Source organism: Apodemus sylvaticus, chromosome 14, assembly GCF_947179515.1.
Source record: "Apodemus sylvaticus chromosome 14, mApoSyl1.1, whole genome shotgun sequence".
Taxonomy (NCBI): domain Eukaryota; kingdom Metazoa; phylum Chordata; class Mammalia; order Rodentia; family Muridae; genus Apodemus; species Apodemus sylvaticus.
This window is the reverse complement of record NC_067485.1, coordinates 26446673-26467157: the sequence shown is the minus strand read 5'-3', so window position 1 is coordinate 26467157 and position 20485 is coordinate 26446673.

Below are 20485 nucleotides of genomic sequence, written 5' to 3'. Positions count from 1 at the left end.
AGCTTTGCCCACACCCCGGTATCCCCTCTGCTTCCTCCTTAAGGGTCCTAGGAGAAGCCTAACATCCCAAACATCCTGCAGCAAACTCACGTGTCCCTTTGTTAAAGTACTAATGACTGGAAAGGACACTGAGTCAGTCCTTTACGGTTGGCCGCAGTGACCTCAGAACAAGCCTAGAGCCTGGGATCACAGACCATTCATCCTTACCAGACAGGTTTGGAAGCACAGGCACCTCCTCCTTCTCCTTCCTACCATATGTTGCTACAGCCACGAAGGCCACCATTAATGTGTATACCACCATTAATGTGATGAGGCTACTATCAACCTTTGGAGGGGAGACCCCACCAATAGAGGACCCTCAGAAAACTCGCTCAGAAAAGGGGATTTCAGATCTACCATAAAATTCTACAAGTAGGGACTATACATCTGAGAGTAAAGGTAAGTTAGAATTCTACTTTAAGTTAGAAATGTAAAAACATCCCCTGTACATAAGCTAGGGATATAGCCAGCTGAGTGTTTGCCTAGCACGGTGCAGTCCCCAATATCGCACTTACACACAACATGTCCTGAAACTGGCCCAGACTAGCCTCCAGAGATCTGCCTGCCTCTGCCTCCCAAGTACTGGGATTAAAGGTGTGCTCCACCACCACCACCACCACCACCACCACCACCACCACCACCACCAGGTAAGCATAAAATTATTTATGTTGCTACTTCATAACTTCAATTTGCTGCTGTTATAAGATGTAATGTAAATATCTGATATTTCCAATAGTCTTAGGTGACTACACTGAAAAGGTCCTTTGACCCCCAAAGGAGTATCCCCATGGTTGAGAACCACTGCACTAGACTGAGGTAAGGGATAGGTGTCTGTTACCATTCTTCCTCCCTCCTCCCTCCTTCCTCTTCCTTTTTCCCTCCTCCCTCCTCCTCCCTCCTCCTTCTTTCTCCCTTCCCCCCTCTTCCCTCCTCCCTCCTTCCTCCTTCTCCCCCTTTCTTCTTCCTCCTCTCTTCCTTCCTGCTCTTTGTCACCAATTCCTGTGTTCATTTTTCATTCCATTCAAAGCAAAGACCCCTCGTGAGTTTAAATACTTGATCTACTTGTAAATATTCTTGACACAAAAATTCCAGGTCCAAAACAGTGCTCAAGCTTCACTTTTCAAATCAGAAAAGTGAAGGAAAAACAGAAATGGAGCTGAAATGTGCCTCAGTGACTGAGTGGACGCCTAGCGCAGGTATGGTTAGTGAGTCAGCGAGGAAGGAGGTAGAAGAGAGGTAGGGAGGGCAGGAGGGGAACTTAGGAGGAAGACAGGTCAAATTAAGACTGAATCTCTCCCACTGAGGCCCAACCGGGCAGACAAGTTAGGGGAAGGAGATCCAATGGCAAAGGGGAGAGGGTAATGGGGGGGGGGGGTCAATCAAGATGTAAAATGAATAAATAAATAAATAAATAAATAAATAAATAAATAAATAAATAAGGAAAATGTAAGTCTGGATCTTAAATAAAAAAGTAAAAATCCAGCATCACCTCACCTTCTCTTTCCTGACAAGCCGCACTCAGATGAGATCAAATCAGGAAGTTAAAAATATAAGGTCACTTCCATTCAGACCCTGTGATTTTTTTCTGTCCTTTGGCTGGAGGTACAATTACAGAGAAGGCTCTCAATCACCGGTATTGTAGAGTGAGTCACGGCATGGACCTTGAATGGCCCTGTTACTGAGCGCCTGCCTGCTCTTCAGAGTCAGGGAAGTGGAGGGGGTGTCTGCTGATTTGTGAGCATTAGGTCAGATGAAGATAATGACGAGTCAGCCTATCTTTCTTATAACGTAAATGCCGTGCGTGCGCGTAGTAAGCCTTCTCCAGGACTCCGGAGGAACAGCTTACACACCACAGGTGATGTGAGCCGCAGGGAAGGAGGTAGAAAGAGACCCTGTGTCATCCCCGCCCTGGTGGACCAGTGACGTGGGTGCTGTGTGTTGAAATGCCTAGCATTCTCCTTAACCTTATATGCACCTAGGCAGCGCTGGGCAAGCATTAAGCTGAGCGGAGCAGAGCGAGCAAAGGTTGCTACCCGAGGAGCCTGGGGAATCGATTGGTTAGCCTTCCTTGGGCTTGCTAGCCCTCCCCTTGGAGGCTGCTGCTCCAGCCAGCCTGAAAACCAAGAGAAGGCAGAGAGACTTAGTTAAGCTCAGCCCGATGTCCGCTTCAAATAAAGCAGCTTAAATGATTTCATTGACAATTCCCCAAGATGGTGGGGATGCAGGCCGACCTATAAACATTACAAGGGGCCTGGAGTTTTACAGCATCGTCGCTTTCTTGGTGCAGACTTGAAGCCTCCATTCTTTTCCTTTTTCAATCAGGTCAGAAGAGGATGTATTTTATCATAATGGCTTTACATCCGATGTGTACAAGCCAACACAAATAGTGTATTAGAGGGAAAAACTGTACCTCAGGCACCATTTTATGAGAGCTAGTGTTTACATCAAACAACATATCCTAAGAGCATTATATTAAGCGTGGGCAAATCATTTGCCTGAGGATTAGGTGTTGTACCATTGAAACATAATCCTGCCGTTGATTATTTTTCTTAACCACCAAGCCGAACTTGGTCAAAAAACGGAACAGTAAGTGCTGCCTGCCACAGGAGCGAGTTTTTCCTCTTTTCAAGGATGAAAAAAAACACATCCAAGCCCGGACCGGTATATATGACAGCAGTGTCACCCGCAATGTTTGATCAACTCCCATGCTGTCTCTCCAGTGTCTAATGGGTATCTCTGGATTTCCTGTCTTTACCAGAGTGTGCCAGCTACACTGAGGTCTCAAAAGATAAAAAGCAGGAACAAGAATGTAGCAGAGCAAGATGGCTCTGTGGGTAAGAGCACTGATTGCTCTTCCAAAGGTCCTGAGTTCAAATCCCAGCAACCACATTGTGGCTCACAACCATCCGTAATGAGATCTGATGCCCTCTTCTGGTGTCTAAAGACAGTTACAGTGTACTTACATATAATAATAATAATAATAATAATAATAATAATAATAATAAAAAGAATGCAGTACCCAGTAGGAACTGACCAGGACCCCAGGATTCCCGCTGTCCTGGCCTGCTCCGAAGGACCCCACTAGAACATTCCTAACATCCATATATCATCCCTAAAGATTAAGAACAGTAAAGCCCTGTGGGACAGATGATCTTACTTTCTAAGCCAGAAACATAGTCTTTGTGTTTTGCTTTTCCAGGCACAGCCTCGTGTAACCCTGGGCTAGCCTTGAACCAGCTTCCTAGCTGAGGATAGCGCTGAGTTTCGGACCCTCTTGGCCTGCACCTCCATGCTGGCTTTATTCTATCTGAAGGACCAAGCCCAGGTCTTCCCGTGTACAAAGTGAGGACGCTCCTCACAGAGCTATACTCCTAACCCAGAGCATATTCTTCAAAATGCTACAAAGCAATTCAAAAACAAACGAAGGAGGTCGTTAGAGCTTAGGAAAGCGGGGCAGAGGGTCCAATAACAAGTTCCAAAACACAATCTAATAGGAAGAGTTAATTCCCCTAATTACGGCACAGCAGGGAGAATATTGCTTTAAACCAGCTATGCTCAACCCATGGATTGTGACCCCATTGGGGAGGGGGGTCAAACAACCTTTCACAGGAATTGCCTAAGACCATCGGAAAACAAATATATTTACACTGCAATTCATAACAGTAGCAAAATTACAGTTATAAAGTAGCAACGAAAATGATTTCATGGTTGGGAGTCACCACAACATGAGGAACTGTATTAAAGGGTCACAACATTAGGAAGGGTGAGAGTCACTGCTTTAAAAACTTCGTTATGTGTTTTGACAATAAATGGGAGAGGGCTGCACATGCAACTGGATAGTAGTAGAGTATTAGCCTAGCATGCACAAGGCCTTGGGTTTGATGCCCAGCATTGCAGGACCAGAAGGGAGGAGTTTAAACATTCCCAGTGGAAAGAAATGATAGAGGCAGTGGAAATATCAATTACCCTGGTGTGATAATTACACAACATATACATGTATCAAGTTCTAACACAGGACAGTTTTGGGGTGTCAGTTAAAGTTGCAGCATGTGTGTATGCATATTTATAGGTGAGTGTGAGTGTAGAAGCGATAGGCCAGTGTTAGCCACTCTCCTCATCCTCTTCACCATCTTGCTTTTTCTTTTCTTTTTTTTTTTTTTTTTTTTTTTTTTTTGAGATAGGGTCTCTCATTGAACCTGGAAGGTGAGAATGTCTGCTGGCCAGTGAACTCCGAGGATGCTCCTGTTTCTGCCTCCACAGCACCAGGACTGATTTGTTAGACTGGCTTCTGCTGTGAGATTTGTCTCCTACACAAGAATATCTTACTTTCTTAAAAAGGTGAAGTAAAACATTCTATCTTTACAGCAAATCATTGCCTTGTTTCAAATTCGGTGTTGTATCTTTCCTTTGGATAATATGGTATCTCGGTGTGAGATAGCCTGAGTTAAAAATCTTCCATCAGCCACTGGTTGTATATCTGTTTAACCTGAATCATTTTCCTGTAAGCAGTCGGGAAGGTTAGCCCCACCTCAGCACTAGGAATCACTCTCTACCTTCATTTCCTTAACCTTCAATCAGTTCTGCACTGGGGCCTGGGAACCGGTCTCAGCTTCCTGCCCTCATCTTCCTCTGTGCTATCGATGCAAAAATAAGCTGTAGGAAGGAATGCCTTGCTCTAAGGAGACAAGACTGTGCTGGGAAGTGCTTTCTCCATAGGTGCCTCCTTGGCCAGCTTAAGGCCCATCTCCCTGAGGCCACTACCTAGTAGATCCCTCCCAGTGTGCTCCTAATACAGGAGACACCTGTCTCTGGGTCCACCTAGAACTATGCCACCTTACCAAGTAGGCCACATAAGAATACAAGCAATACAGCACTGTCACCAGCTTGACCCTCTGCAGGCCCCAACTATAGGAAGAGAAAACAATTGCTTTCCAAATAGTAATTGTTTCCACTGAACAAAGGTAATAATGCTGATGGGAAATTTAAAGGGTGGTCGAATCAAAGAGAACACTTGAATAAGTTGATAAATGTTTTCTTGGAGAATATGAACCTATACTGGAGACTATTAATCTACACTGGGGACTATGGATATATACTAGAAAATTTGAGCATATACCAGGGAATAGTAATATATACTGGAGATTATGAATATATACTGGAGATTATGAATATATACTGGAGACTATGAATATATACTATAGAATATGAATATATACTGGAGATTATGAATCTATACACACCTGTACAGCAAACTGCCCTAAAGACTATGCAGGTGGGCCTATTCAGCCACTCATTCATGATCCTGCACATATGTTTAATTAGCACTTATATACCAATCCCATACCCTGGAGACATAGCAGGGAGACAGACTGAGTCACTGTTTATAAATTCTTAGTCCTTGTGTTTCTACAAATGACCAACACTTTGTAGCTACTCATTAAATTCTTACTGCTTAAGAAATGATAGTAAGCCTACAATTCATTCACATCTGATTGTGCTGCGGGGCTTTAGCCTAGCCAAGTCACAAGCCTGAGCAACTAAACCCACTTAGACTTCTCCGACTCAGTCCCAGTCTGCTATGTGAGGCTCCTTCACAATCTCATTTCTCAATCTGTTTAAAAATATAAAGGGAGCAGACCCTCACTTCAAAGACTTTGGAAGCACTCAAAGAGGGCATTCTTGCTGAATAGATTTCTGTCCTGGTCCTTGTGTAAAATGGCCTAGAATCTATGCATGTCTTCCTACACACTTTGAGTCACCTCCAGGTAACTTGAACCAAATGTTATGTAAATATTTGTTCTGCTGTGTTGTCTAGGGAATGATGACAAGAGAAAAGTCTACATGTTCAGCACAGATGCTGGAATATTGTCTGGAATATTTTGGTTGAATCCACAGATGTGGAACCTGTGGAGACAGCGGGCCAACTGCATGTGGAAAATGTAAATAACCGGAATCGCTTTCCTGTAGCACCACCTGGAAGATGTTAAGACGCATATTCTGTCATCTGAATATGTTCCTGAGTAGTTAAAGGACAGAGAAATCAGATGCTCTGGGGGACGAAAAGCAGTAGAGCAAGGGCCCCTATTCCTTAGTACGGGAAAGTTCCAGAACACTCTATGTCCTTTCCTGAGTCTTAATCACCGCACTTGTGACTCCAGGTGAGTCATTTCCTCTCCAGTGTCCCTATTTCTATCAGGACTGAATTAACAAGAATGCTTACCAAACCCACCATGAGCTTCACCACAGCAAAACAGTGCAGTTTTACACACTAATAATTGGTGACTGCCTGTAAGATCACCCCTTTTCTTTCTCTTCCATTTCAGCTCTGGGAATTGAACGGAGGGCCTTGCCTGCACTAGGCCTTGCCTGCTCTGTCACTGAGTCCCACCTGAGTTGACAATGGCTCTGTATCCATTAGCTGTCATTATACATTTCCAAGCACAGAACTCCTTCCCACTAAACTCAGTTCACTGTCTCCTTTGAAATAGCTACTTGATAACAAAAGCATTTATTCAAAGTCTATTTCTAATAAATATATTAAGCGAATATATTTAAAACCTCTAACCCCTCGGTTTTTAACCAGTGGGTTGCAGCTCCCACAGGGGTCACATATCAGACATCCTGCCTATCAGATATTTGCATTGCTATTATTTCAGTAGCAATATTACAGTTATGAAGTAGCAATAAAATAATTCTGTGGTTGGGGTTACCACAACATGACCTGTATTAAAGGGTTGCAGCATTAGGAAGGTTGAGAATCACTGCTCTGACTGGTACTCTAAAGGATCATTACATTTGGTGGAGGAAGGGACAGGGTCTTACTGCATAGCACTGGGTGGCCTAGAATTCACTACATAGGTCAAGCTGGCCTTGAGCACACAGAGATCTGCCTGCAACTGCCCTCTGAGTGAGTGTGTGCACCGCTCTGAGCTCTCATTTGCCTCAACCCTACGGTTCTCCCTCCACTTTCCACCAGAGAAATATTAGTACAATTAACGCCGTGCTTTTCTTCTATACAGATTGGAGGGGTGACTGGTATGCGTCTCTGCACTGTTGGGAAATGGCTAAGAAGATCTGTCTGTGTGGCTCAGGCATCCACACCATCTGCTTTACCTCAGAACTTCCTTGACACTTTTCAAGCCCCACCCACCCCCGCCCTCCCCATCACAGACAGGAGGATTTGCCCAACCTTTACTGCACTTACCAAAACATGTAGACTCTACCTCTTCACTCCGTCTGTTTTTCTCTGTCCCAGAGTCCTGGCCTGTTCTGAGGCAATGCCCTCCTTGCCCCATGATTTAAACTCCAAGTAACCACGAGGGAGCCCATTTGCTCCCCAATGCTCATGAAATATCAATTTGCTGAAAATAAATGGCTCTTCGTTGTGACAGGACTCTCCAGTGAAGACAGTTTCTACTTTCCTAAGAAAGGGTAAGGAAAGCATTATTAGATACTTAGTTTGAAATTGTCAAATGTGAGAGTAGAAGAAATGTGTGGTTGGGTTTTTGGTTTTTGGTTTTTGATTTGTTGTTTGTTTGCTTGCTTTTTGAGACAGGATCTCACATAATAACCTAGGCTGGGCTGGAATTTACGAATCTTTTCTATTCACTAACATCACAGATGTGTTACAACTTGTTTTAAAATGAAATTGCACTCAGCCCTGATGACCCATGCCTGTAATCCCAGTACTTGGAAAACTGGGACAGGAGGATTGTCAAGAGTCCTGGCGTGGAAGAGATGGTTCAGTGGCTAAGAGCACTGACTGCACTTCCAGAGGTCCTGCGTTCAATTCCCAGCAACCACATGGTGGCTCACAACCATGTGTAATGGAATCCAATGCCCTCTTCTGGCATTTCTGAAGGCGGCTACAGTGTATTCATATATACATAAAATAAATAAATAACTTTAGAAAAATAAAAGTTCAGGTCCAGCCTAGGCTACATATGAGTTGTAGGCCAGCCTAAGCTGCCAAATAAGAGCCTGCCTCAAAGAAAGAAACAAAGAAACAAAGAAACTTGGATCCACAATTAATTGGCTGCAGAGTTGGCACTTGATTCTGGTACAATTTTGAGGTGAATGTCTCCCACAAGTTCACTGCCTTGAGATATATATTTTTCCTATCTCAGACATTAGGGTTTTGTTTGGTTTATTATTATTATTTTAACTTCCTCTTCTGATGAATCATAAAATGCTTAGGTAAAGACCCCTGTTCATGTGTTTGTGCATCCACAGCCTATCACTCGGCCTAATACCAGTATGTGCTCTGGGTTCTTCGCTCTAGGAAGAAACCTACAGCTCCCCATTGCTCAGTAGTTTTCATTGATCACTACCCTTGACAATGCTATTTTGTCACCATTTTTAAGTTAATGTCTACCATCCCATGTCTCAGTGTGCCCACAAATTTATCAAGCTTCGATCCTTAACAAGGAAGTCTTACATTAAAAAAAAAAAAAATCAAATACCCATGGATGGAGGGAGGCATTTGAATAATGGTATGATGGGGCGGGAGGGGGGAGTGGCCAGTTGCTGAAGGCCCCTAGATCCTGTTGGAAGACTGTGTTTGAATGACTTTAACCTACTCATCATGACCTCTGTGGAGATGTCCCGAGGCAGATCATCCTAGGGTCCCAGGACCAGCGTACGTGTCTATGGCCTCTTGCACACAGCCCTGCCTAACTGCTGACTCATGGAGAGGTTGAGCAAGTGGCCAACTTTCTGCCACCTCTGTTTCTTTCCCTGAATAATGGGATTGAAGATAAAAGATAGGACAGACACCATCACTGAAGTGAGGTCTGAACTGAAGGGTTTTATCAAGTCTTCAGTGTTACCAAGAATCTTTTAAAAGGCCAAAATGAGAATGAAGATGTCTAATGAAAAAACCTTTGTGTTCCCTCTGTTTCTCTCTCTGTCTGTCTGTCTCTCCCTCTCTGAAACTTTAAGCCTTTCTTCATGGTTTTCATCATTTGCCTAGCTTCTTATCTATGTGTGTTTGCACTTGAGAACATTAAGAAGTGCTCCAGCAGCAGTAACCTGTAAGAAGTACTTAGACCAAGACAACACCTCGGTTTTACAAAGAAATCAGCAGGGTGATAAAGGCTTATGGTTTACCAAAGGTCACGTGACCAGCCATTGATAAGCTTCCTCTCACTTCTGGTAAGACAGTAAACTACAATAACCAGTTTCAAAAAGCTACTTAAGAGGTCTTTTATAATGCCCTTAAGTATATGCATATAATTTGACCCAGAAATCCCATGTCTGGAAATTTTCCCTAAGAAAGTAATTACAGGGCTAGTGGTGTGGCTCAGTAGTTTAATGTCGAGCATACACAAGGCCTTGCGTTCTCTCCTCAGCAATGGGGAGGTGGGGACAGCCAGAGAGGACTCTGATGTCCCCATGCCTCAGGCCTGTAATGTGTTTTGTGTGTTCTTTTGTCTATTTTTTTTTATTTTTATTTTATTTTACTTAGTGCATCAGTGTTTTACCCGTATGAACATTGCATATATGTGCCTTATACTCACAAATGTCAGAAGGTATTACATCCCCTGGAACTAACTAAATTTACAAACAGTTTGAGGTGCCATGTCAGAACTGGGAATTGAACCTAGGTCCTCTGGAAGAGCAGCTGGTCTCTTAATCACTGAGCCATCTCTCTGGGCTATGAGGGTTGGAGAGATGACTTGATGGTTAAGAACACTGGCTACTCTTACAGAGATCTCAGATTTGGTTCTAGCAGCCATATGATGGCACTCCACCATGTGTAATTTCAGTCTCAGGGGATTTGTGACCCTTTGTCACCTCCTTCGCAGGCACAGGCACCAGACATGCATGTGGTACATGTACCTACATGCAAGCAAAACACTCATATACATAAGATAAAACATAAGCCATGCAGTAGTGCCTTTAACCATAGCACTTGGGAAGCAGAGGTAAGTGGATCTCTATGAGTTCGAGACCAGCCTAGTCTACTGGGCAAGTTCTAAGACAGTCAAGGCCACACACACACACACACACACACACACACACACACAACTCTAATTTAAAAACCCAAAAAGATAGAAAACAAATAGTTAAATAAATAAATAAATAAATAAATAAATGTATGTGTAAAAATAATAGCTAGAGATGCACCATGGTTTCATCACAAAGAAACTATTCAACTAAAAACTATGCTGTAAAAGATTGTGTTGTTAGATAACTAAAAAGGAGCCCCTCCCCCCAAAGAAAACCCGAAACCCCAAATAACAACAAAAATGGGAAGGGTTACACGACAGTCCAGATGGGATTAACACAGCATTGGAGAAGCTGAGGAAGAGGGTGTCTTGTATGAACTAGCTTTTCTCGAGGGACCTTGAAGAACTGTACATTTACAGATCCTGATTTGCTCCGTGTTTATGCTAACACCACCCAGTGATGAGAAGATGACGGCTAAAAGGGGACTGTGGGATCTGGGATGAAGTTCGCTGGGGGAAAGAGTCAAGTTGCTAAAGGGGCATCTTGCAGCTCAGTGGATCTGGGAGAGGTACGATCGGAATTGGGTGGAGTTGCAGAGATGAATCAGAGATGCCTGATAAACTCTGACATGGCCACCTTCTCAATGAAACACCCAAGAGATAACAGGGGATGGAATGGTGGGAGAATACACTCACAACTTAATGAGAAGTGAGAGCAAGATTCCTTAGAAGCACACTTGGCAATTCCATGCTTGGAAGTTATTTTTGTTTTTTGCAACATCTCATGGGATTAGAATGACGGCCAGTTAACATCTTCATGATGACCCACCAAATAAAATGAGTGGCATTTGGCCAATGTGTGACCCACTAGACATGCTCTGTCTGAATTCATTCATCTTCCTTTGTTTTTAATACAGCAAGGAAAGGAAAAAAGACTGCCTGAGAAACCGTCAGCTACACCCTGAGTAGATTCCAGTTTTGCCATTTGTCCCCTGACTACCATCCATTAACTCATCTGCTAAATGGGAGTGACAGTCACCTCCCACACAAAATAAGGATAAGAGCAAAAGAAGTTAGGGTACATTGACTACACAAAAGGCTTAGCCCCCTATTGCTTTCCTTCACCCTGGTTCACTAGGATAGGGCACAGTCACACTGGGGACAGAGAGACAAAATCATCAAGCACAACCTATGTCACATCACTCACTGTGGGTTTGAGGATCACCGTGGTTTAGATCCGATCTTCCAGCCTTGAATGGTTTCTTCCCTCCTGTCAAAGGCTGCCTGGTCTACAATGTGAGATCCAGGACAGCTAGGACTACACAGAGAAACACTATCTTGAAAAACCAATGAACAAACAAGCAATAAAATAAAGAGAGTGTATGGGGAGGGGTCAGTTCTGACAGAGCCTCTGTTATCTAGACTGTTGGAATCTGATTGCCTATCTCTTCTATTTATTGAACTTAATTCCACTCTCAAATCAGAGAAAAGAGGCCCAAAATTCTTTCTTTCCTATCCTCTGCCAGTGTGATGATGGGACTATTGTTCCCTTTCCTGAGCTTTGGTTAGAGGAGTATTCTACAAGCAAAAACAAACAAAAACAGTAACAAAATGGTTATGAATCACAACTTGGCTTATAATGCCTGCAGCTGGAGGTGTAGCTCCGTGTAGCTCAGGTGTAGCTCAGTGGTCAGGAGTATAATCCTTGCCTGTAACATGGGAAGCCCTCGGGTTTGACTCCCAAACACGACAATAAAGGATAAATAAATAGACGGAAATGTGCAAAGCAACTACATCTTCTAGGATGATCTATAGAAAGCCATTTTTAAAATAGAAAAAGACAGGGTCTCACTACATAGCCTTGGCTGACCTAAAGCTCACACTATAGACCAGGCTGCCCTTGAATTCACAGAGATGTAGTTTCTTCCACCTTCCATGCATATGTATGTACACACACACATACACACACACACACACACACACACACACACTAACAATTATTTTAAGTAAAATGAAGACAAGGCCAGAGAACATCAAGGCTGCCCTTCTTCCTTTCCTATGTATGCATTTTTCTCTAGGGAAACCTTACCAGACGGATGCCTAGTAGATGAGGCTGCCTTTGCTCAATAGACAGAACTCATTTTCCCACAGACTGCTGCTCAAGTCTGGTCCAAGCAGGCAGGCAACCACGGCCGAGAACCTGCAACCCCACAAGCTCACAGGAATGAGTGTCATTATCCCATGAGTGTTCGTATATTTTCATCTTAGTAAAGCAATTTATATTTTTCAAATAAGTTAGCCAAACATCTAATCAGATGCTCCTTGGGGAAAAAAAAGCAAGGCTAGCCTTGGCTGCATAGCAAATTCAAGGACATACTGGGTTATGTAAGACTGTCTCAATAAATAATAAAATAAAATAGGTATAGTCAACACTCTATGTCATAGTAACTTCCTGGGAACGGTTTGCATGGTTACACATGAAAGCTGATCTTGTAGAATGAGTATGGCTTTATTCAACCTAAGTAAGTTAGCCCCTTACAGATGTGAGCCAGCTCCAGATGTTCCAAGGGTTGGAGGCAGAAGAAGCATGTCCCCATCCAAACTTGAATGTTGTAACCCCAACCCCTAGGACCTGAGTATCTGAAGGACATGTTTTTAAAAGGGAAATTAACTTAAAATAAAGTCATTGTAGTAGCCCCAGAAACACTCTGACTGGTGAGGAGATCAATGTTGCATGGTATTATGTTCTTGTCACCCCCAGCATTTACAGAAGGCTACAGCAGAGGGATTGCCGCAAGTTAGAGGCCAGCTCAGACTCCATGATGAAACTCTGTCTAGAATAATAATAAATTTTAAAAGGAAGAGATTGACACAGAAAGGAAGACCACATGAAGACACAGGCTAAAGACAGCATCTGCGAGGGCAGGACAGAAACCTCAGGAGAAACCAGCTGACTGACACCCAACACTTGAACACGCAGTTTCCAGAGTGACAGGGAAATACATTTCTGTTGTTAAGGAAACCAAGTCCATGGCCTTTTGTTACAGTAGCCACGTATACACAAATATCAGATTTCTTGACTCTAAGTTCCCTATGAAGCAAAAAAGACATATCCTCAGCAGGCTCTTGAGTTACAGCATCAACAGATAGGGCCTGGTGTGCCCTGTAACCTCTATGGATAACTTGGGACACTCACCTGTCCTGCCAAATCCACTTAAAACAATAGGAATCGACTCATGGACTCACTTTGCCCCATTTTCCCACTGAGGATGTGCCCCTGGGAACCTGAGATAGTTCCTTACAGGAATTTTACCCACCACTCCCCCACCCACGTAGCACAACTCACAAGCAAAGGTCCAAGCAATAGACAATGACAGAACTGTCCCAGCCTGTCAAACAGAGCCAGGGACTCACACTGCACACTGCACACTGACCTGCACTGCCTGATTTAAGCCGACTCCCCTCTTCCCCTGGCCTTCAGGGACAATTTTAACAAACTCTTCACTTCCAAAACTCAACAGTAGACACAGACGGCCCACTTGGGAAAAAAAACAAGACTCTAGGTGCCACTGATCAACTTCTACCCCAAAAAAACATAGGAAGGAATAAAAGAACCTTGGTCCCTGTCCCTTCACTCTCCTCCACAGCTTCTCATGACTGAAAGGGTTCAATTCTGGTTTCATACTGTCACATTTCACATTGTCATGTTGTCTGCATGACAAAAACTGCACGTTGTCGGCTAAACAAATCTGCAGATAATAAAAAAAAATGTGTATTGTAAAGGCAAGCATTCCTTAAGGAGGGCACACACATGCTGTCCTAGAACCTCTTTGAATAACGAGTGTCAAGCCACTGATAAATGTATACAACTGGTGAAGAAGAAGCTGTGTTTGGTGTGAAAATGTGGTTCCTTCCCGGTAACTGCGCCTTTAAGAGAAAAACCCTTCCAACAATCTATGAAAGTGGTTCTTCACTTATGGGTCATGACCCCTTTAAGGGTGTTGAATGACCCTTTCATAGGGGTCACATATCAGATGCTCTGTGTATAGATATGTACATTATGATTCATAACAGTAGTGAAATTACCGTTATAAAGAGGAGTAACAAAAATAATTTCAGGGTTGGGACGCATGAAATATGAGGAACTATATTAAAGGACCACAGCATTAGGAAGGCTGAGAAGCACTGAGCTCGGGGGACGACAATACCCAAAGCCACGGAGTCACTCCAACTTCCATCTCACTGTCAGAGAGCTCAGTCTTCCAAGGTAAGTCATTTAAATGTGCCATGGGACACGAAAGCCACAGAACAACTCACCACAAAGACTCAAAACATTGGGACAGACACACCAGGCTCCCTTGGGACAGTAAGCCAGCAGCAACTTCAACTTTTCCAAAGCTGTTGGATGAAACACTGTCAGACTTATAATTTGCAAGAGAACTCTGCCCAGTGGGACCTCCGCAGCCCCTCCTTCAGACCATAGAAGGCATGACTTAAGGCCCCACAAGTCCCCTCCAGTCCTGCTGTCCTGGCATGAGCCCCTGCTTCTCAGGGGAGTTGGATCTAGGTATAAAGACAGATTTGTCACACCTAAACATTTTTTAGAAAGAGGTTTTGTGAGATACAGTTGATATATATATATATATATATATATATATATATATATATAGTAGACCATTCATACTCGCAAGAGGCTTGGTAAAGATGGAGTTTTCAAACCTCTTTGTTCCTTGGGCTATGGTAACATAAATACAACTAAATAAGGGATATCAGTCAGGGTTTCTATTACTGTGCTGAAGCATCATGACCAGAGCAGCTTAGAGAGATAGCCGTGTATTTGGCTTATGCTTCTCTGTCACAGTTCATTGTTGAGGGAATTCAGGACAGAAACTCAAACAGGGCAGAAACTGGAGGCAGGAGCTGATGCAGAGGCCATGGAGGGGTGCTGCTTACTGGCTTGCTCTATCTGCTTTCTTATAGGACCACCAGCCCAGGGATGACAGTACCCCCAATGGGCTAGGTCCTCCCCATCCATCCCTAAGTAAGAAAATGCTCTGCGGGCTTACTTACAACCACATCTTAAGGAGGCATTTTCTTAGTTGAGGTTCCCTCCTCTCTGATGACTTTACCTTATGTCAAGTTGACCTAAAACTTGCCAAGACATAAAAAAAAAAAAAAAAACCCTCTGAAATGTAACAGGAACCCAAGAAAAAGTGGGTGTCAGTAAAAAAAAATAAAAAAATAAAAAAAAAACACTGTTGTGGGGGACTGGAGAAATGGCTAAATGGTCGAATGCTATTGCTCTTGCAGAGGACCTAGTTGGATTCCCAGCACCCACATCATGTGCCTCATAACTACTTGTAACTCCAGTTGTCAGGGATCCCAATGCATTCTGGCCTCTGCTTGCATATATGCATACATATAGCATACAAAAAACACATGTGTGGACACACCTACACATAAGCTTTTTAAAAAAATTAATGGAGAGGAAACAGCCTACATCTCAGAAAACCATATGTCTTCTCACACGGTACACAGTACACATGAACAGCACAATGGGAGACAGAATATCCGCAACTCCTCATCCCTCATTGACCCTGAGCCTACTTAACTCTTTCCAGAGTATAATTTTCATGCTATAACTCAGACTACTTTATCCTCTTGCTCAGCCCAATCCAGTCGCTTTCTACTGCACCATTAATAAAATCCAAGGTCAGGAGTCAGCCTGTAAGGCCCTGGTAATGCACCCACTCCCAACTCATCCCATCCAGCCTTTCTCCTCCTGACTGCTCATCTCCAGTCATGCCTACTTCTTCCCTGTGTTCTTCTCTGTCGCTTCCTGACATGCTTTCTGCCTAAACTTATTTCTCCATCACTACCAGTCTTCCTGCTCACCTTCAAAATTCAAAACTAATACCCCCGTCTTCCTTCAAGGTCTTTTTCCTAACATGTCTCTGTGGGGGATGACGCGCAGGGCCCCGAGCATGTTATCAAAGCTGCCTTTCAGCTACAACCTTGGTCCTGATTCTGCATCGTGCTGGCTTTGTTTCCTCATCACTTTATGAAGCCATGTCATTTCTCAATTTGTTGACTTCTTTCCCCTACCAACAGAATACCTTTATTAATTATTTGGGAATTTCATACAATGAGCCTTGATCATTCTCACTTCCCTTTCCTCCCAGACCCACTCTCCTACCCTTTTTCCCTTCCCAAAAGAAAAACAAACACACACTAAGTCTGACTTGTGTTGCCCAAGACTCATTGGAGCGTGGCCAACCATCTTTCCTTGTCTTTCCCTCTGGGATATGAGTTTAAGACAGGAAGAAAGAGAATCCTGCTTGAGCGTCTTCATTAATAAGCCACCAAACCCAAGATGAAGCATTTAAAAATGAATCTAAGAGGCCAGCCATTTTCATACACATCTCAAGCACCAGAGAAACTGAAGCCTGAGGGGCATCGTGAGTCCTCGCAGCCTGGTTGCACAGGGAACTTCAGGCTAAGCTACAGTATGAGACCCTGTCTCCAAACAATAACCATTGCTTAGAAAAGGGAGACTAGGAGGAGAGAGAAAGGAGGGAAAAGAGGGTACGAAGAGAAGAGGAGAGGAGCGAGGAAACAAGAGGAAAGAAATTCACATCTTGGGTACAGCGTCATTTCTACTAATCCATCAACATGAAATCTTCAACTGAGGAGAATCACCTTCACAGTTCCAGCTTTGCAAAACCAGCTGGTAAGAGCCTACAGCATTTCTGTCCCGCCCCCTAATTTCACCTGGCTTAGCTATGGTGCAATCACCAGATCAAGATTCCCATCTAATAGGGGCATTCTTCGAATTGATTTGGGCAATCTGCTGCAGGAAGTGCCTGCCCTGCAGAACAGATATGCTAATGGACATGCACAGGCCACCCTGGAGCATTCAAGAATGTGAATTCCTGGAGGCCAAAGGCCCATCCCATCATTACCTACACAATAAACTTTGAATGGAGTAAGTCCAATCTCCTTATGAGACCTTGCACACAACTAGTGGCTAACAGGATTGCCCTTAAAACCATATGCATGGAGGCATTAAAGCATGCCAACCCAGAGGAAAGGAGATCTGAGTATGAGTATGAGAATGCATGATTCGTAGGCACCAGGTCTGAGTTGATCCCCATCATGAAAAACTAAAATTGAAAAGAAGAGATTGCAAGATATAACGTAACTTAGTTTTTGGTACAAAGCTTTTACTGTGTTATTCCCAAAGTACAGCCACTCAATGCTTCGACCCAAGGAGTCTTCCTCTCCTAGTTTGACATCTCTGTCACTCACCTAGAAAGATCCTCTTTGCTGCCTGATCACCTAACACATAAACGGTCTGCCCTGCTGATGGTCCCCCACAGAAAATATCAGTTCTCCTCATTTAAAACAATTCGAGTCCTTGCCTCTCTACCTTGGTCCCTCTTCAATTCTATACTGAGAAACTTGTAAATAATAGATATGTATTATTTTATTTTAATTCCTTAGTCTAGAAAGTCAAAGATCAAGTGGGCAGCAGGTGTGGTGTGGTGTGCTCCTAACCGTGTCCTAACCTGGTGGCAGATTCCACACAGCCCCTTCAATAAATGTCCAAATCCCATGTATTTTGGAACATCCACGTTGCTATTACCAATGAAATTGTACAGTTACTGCAGTATTCCAGATCGTTTCAATGTAAGGACTGGAGAGAAAGGTGGTGCATATAATCAGGTCTTTTGAAGCCCCTCTCTATCTCTATCCCAAATTAAAAGGCTTTCCTTCATAACCCGGAGGTGGCACACCTCTTATCCCAGCACTTGAAGTCAGAGGCACATGGATCCCTGTGAGTTTGAGGTCAGGCTGGTCTATAGAGTGAGTTCCAGGCCAGCCAAGGCTACACAGAGAAACCCTGTTAAGAGAGAGGGAGCTGGAAGGGGCTGTCCATGATGAGAGTAAGTTTCTCTGAATCTTTCTAGTTATTATTTTATTTTCATAATTACTGAAAACTGATGTCCCTTGGGTTTATCCCTTCCCATTCAGGTTTCAGTTGTTTACTAGCCTCCTACAGGGTGCATGGTTTGTTTGTTTTGTTTTGTTTTGTGGTGGTTTGACTTAGGTTTTTTTGACTTAGGGTTTTTTGTTTGCTTGTTTTGTTTTTGCAAGAGAGCATAACATGTAGACCAAGTTAGCCCCCAAATTCTCACTGTATCTGAGGAAAACCTTGGTCTCCTGATCATCCTTCTACTTCCTGAGTGCCAAAATTACGGGCATGCATCACCAGACCCAGATGATGCAGTGCTGAGGATCAATCTGACTTTTATCCCTGTTAAGCAGTTACTTTAACAAATGTGCTTCATCCCCAGTCTCCAAGGACTACACATACAATAGGCTTCAAGTCTTCTGGTTGGCTTATATGTCATAAAAAGTCAGAAATTGAAGGGTGCTGTTGTCATGGTGACTAACACCTGTACTACCGATAAACATTTCAATTAGGGCAGCTGGGCATGCTGGTCCATGCCTGTAATCCCAGAATTCAGGAGGCAGAGGCAGGAGGATCATGAGTTGAACATGATCAACTGATAGATACATAGGAGTTCAAGGCCAGCCTTTGGTACATATCAGACCTTATGTAAAGAAACTGTTTTCACTTAAACTTAATATAATCAAATATTTAATGCTTTCCAAAGACAACTGTTAAGAGTACTTGCTGCTCTTGCAAGGGACCTGAGTTCAGTTCCTAGCACCCATATGGTAGCTCACAATTGTCTGTAGCTCAAGAAATCCAGGAATTCCCTCTTCTGGCATCTGTCAGCACCAGGCACAGAGATAGTAAACATATATGTTCAACAAAGACATTCATGCACATAAAATTAAAATAAGTAAGACCTTACTAATATTTTTCCAAAGAGAGAACTCCTTATGACTAATGCTGAATAAATGAAAAATCATACTTTGAAAATTGGCTTAAGTGAGAGAATTCTTCTGCGAAGAAGTCACCTGTTTCTGGGGGAAAAAACCAAAGGTTTATCCAAAATATTCATTTCCCAGGACAAACCTATGCATTTATTATTAACCCAGCTTTCTTTGACCTGCACCTGCTCCAGCCTGCACCTGCTCAACAATCGTGAAGCATCTCCAAAGGGAGAAATGAAAGACTGACGTAAAGAGGCTGGGGGTGTGACTCAGTGGTCAAGTGGAGCACTTGCCTCCCATACCCAAAGCCATGGCTTCTACCTCCCTCCCCCCAGCTCTGCAAACCAAAACCAAGACTCAAGTGAGGAAGCAAAAGATGGGGAGCATGAAGTGGTCCAACAGTGTGGAGCGAGGGTCTTAGAAACATGCAAAAAAACTCAGCTCTAAAGTTGACATCTGATGAAGGAATCTGGTGTCCTCTCTCAGGACAATGGATGAACATGCAGGACACTGTGCTAAGTGAAATAAGTCGAGAGAGAGAGAGAGAGAGAGAGAGAGAGAGAGAGAGAGAGAGAGAGAGAGATCCAGAAGTGTGTGACTTCATTTCCAGGTAGCATTCGTGAAACTCACAGAAGTGGAGTGAAAGCGTGTTGGACTGGGAGAGGGCAAGTGTGGAAACGCCTGTCAAATTCCATGATAAGTGAGGTTTAACTTGTCATGTAAGCCTAGTACTCAGAAGGCTGACACAAAGTGTGAGGCCATGCTGGACTACAGAGCGAGACCCTGCTTCAACCCCTGTCCCCTCTGCCAAATAAAAGATCTAAGCTCTGGAGATCACAACATGGAAACTAGGTCAGGCAATAAATGTTAGCCAATCCCATAACTGTGTGTACATGATTTAAATCACCATGTTGTAAGCCTAAATTGTCTACAGTTTTATCCTGGCACTCAGAAGGTTGAGACAGGAGGATTGCCATAGTTGGAGGCCAGTGGGGGCCTCCAAAAAAATTATTCAATTTTATTTGTCAAGTATACTTCAGTGAAGCTGTAAGAAAGGCAATGTTCACAAAGAGTTTGCAAAGAACCAGGTATGCTAGCATACTGCTATAATCCCAGCACTCAGAAAGCAGAAGCAGACAAATCTCTGTGGGTTCGAGGCCTGCCTTGTCTACATGGAGAGTTCCTGATCAGGAAAGGGAATGAAGGAGTTTGGAAAGATTAACATTTTTGTAGCAGAGAATTGGGGGGGGGGGGAATCAACTATTATACCTTTCTAACACATATCATTTGTCTAGTCTAATTGTTGATTACTTCTGAAGACCTTTCTTCTCTAGGCCTATCTTGATTTGTTTAAATTATAGCATCCATGTAATAGAAAAGTAAATACTAGCAAATAATAACCTGACTTTAAACACACTCATTTTTCCCCTTGGTTGCATTGCTGGGAATGGATCCAAAGACTTTCCTATTCTAGGGAAGCACCCTGCAACTGAGCTACATCCTAGGCCTATCCATTACTGTTATTGTTGCTGTGGGTAACTGGTAGGTGGAAATGACCTTGAACTTCAGATCCTCTGCCTCTACCACTC